Here is a 1,792-nt window from a genome sequence, read left to right on the forward strand (position 1 = left end):
CCCCCGCGCGCGCCGAAATGGGCGAGATATGAGCGGAAGGTGGTTCTTAAAGAGACAGAGGCCAATTTCAAGGCATTTAGAAGAGGAAGTGATGAGAAGATAAGTTTATTTTCTATTTAAACAAAAAAACAGCATTTTAATAACAGCCAAAGGTGACGTAGATACTTTATTATGGTACAGTAAATGTTAAATGTATGCCTGAGAAACACACAATATTGCCCCTTTAAGGCTGCTTTGAAGATCGGATCCTTGCTGAAGCATCGCTTGCCTTGGGTAAAGCATCTCAGCCCCTCTGAGTTTAACGTTACACAAGTCCTGTTAATGTCAGACAAAATAAAAGGTACAAAAAAAACCCTGCACAGAGCAAGAATATGTGGTGGGGGATGGGGGGTGACAGGGGTAGAACAGAGAAACACAGGGAATAGTCAGCAAAGGCAGTGAGTTAAAGGTATATGTATCTGAAGCCGTGAAGTGTTGTGTGCACATATGTAAACATCTGTAAGTAAAACCGTGTGTAAACCAGTTCCCCAAACAGCCCCGCCCAGCCATAGTCTCAGAATAATGATGTTGCTATGTCCATCTTTTCTGCCTTCGGCTTGCTTCCAGACAACAGTTCACACATGGGAGTGGGAGGAGGGAAAGGTGGGCAGAACGTCAGTTGACAATAACATCTAAGGAGAGTTTGAGAAAACCAGTCTTCAAGGACATGTAGTAGGGTGCCGAATCAACAATCACAATTGTTTTGGGAACAGGCTGACACAGAAGATTTGTTTGTCACAGCACGACGGCTCAGTGGTTAGCACCAACACCCCACAGCAAGAAGGTCATGGGTTCGTTCCCCGGTTCGGACCTGGGGTCTTTCTGTGCGGGGTTTGCATGTTCTCTTCGTGCTTGTGTGGGTTTTCTCCGGGTACTCTGGTTTCCCCCACCCCACAAAAAGATGTACAATGGGTTGCCTTCAGGCCCACGCCTCCCTTGAAAAAGAGATCTGACATCTCAACGGGACTTGCCTGGTTAAATAATGGTGAATAATAATGCCTAACCATAAACTCTCAATGGCAAACTTCCAAACAGCCAAATTTTGTTGGTCATCTGGCCTTACACCAGCCACAACTTCTTTAAGATCTATACATTCCCACCAGTGGGCTCAGGAACCACATCTGGCCTACGACCCCCAGCAAGGATCCCATCCAGCTTGTGGTTCACCTCCACCAGTCTGAGTGACAGCCTGGCTTAACCCATCACACAAAGTCAGCAGTCTCCACAGGGTCCGAATAGCTGCCAGCACCTTCCATATTCCATGACATGCCAGATATGCACCACTGCCAATCAGTAGAAATCCTGTTATCATTTATCCAATTATCCAAACATCTTTGATGTCCACATCAGGACAAGTAGGCTCTCCTTTGCCCATTTTCCATAAAAAATGATCGATAGTGTTGAGAGACCAGCTGACCAGATCCATAATTTCCAGTTTTGGATGAAATGTAAAAGAGGCTCCAAAAAGCAGCAAACCAGGGTAAATAAGGGAAGGCTGAGGAGAGAGGGAAAAAGCATCTGTCTTCGCCGAGTGCAGAAGCAGAAAAAGAAGAAATTATATAAATAAGCGTGTACAGAAAATGGATGGATGGATGGATATTCTCCCAGTATTACACAGGCTTGTTTAACTGTTGTGCAGCAAACTTTAAAGGAGCTTCAACATGCTGTTTCTTCAGCAGTGGAGTCTTGCGTGGTGAGAGTGCATACAGGCCATGGTGGTTCAGTGCATTACTTATTGTTTTCTTTGAAACAA

The sequence above is a fragment of the Austrofundulus limnaeus genome, unplaced genomic scaffold (genome assembly GCF_001266775.1).
Source record: "Austrofundulus limnaeus strain Quisiro unplaced genomic scaffold, Austrofundulus_limnaeus-1.0 Scaffold87, whole genome shotgun sequence".
NCBI lineage: Eukaryota > Metazoa > Chordata > Actinopteri > Cyprinodontiformes > Rivulidae > Austrofundulus > Austrofundulus limnaeus.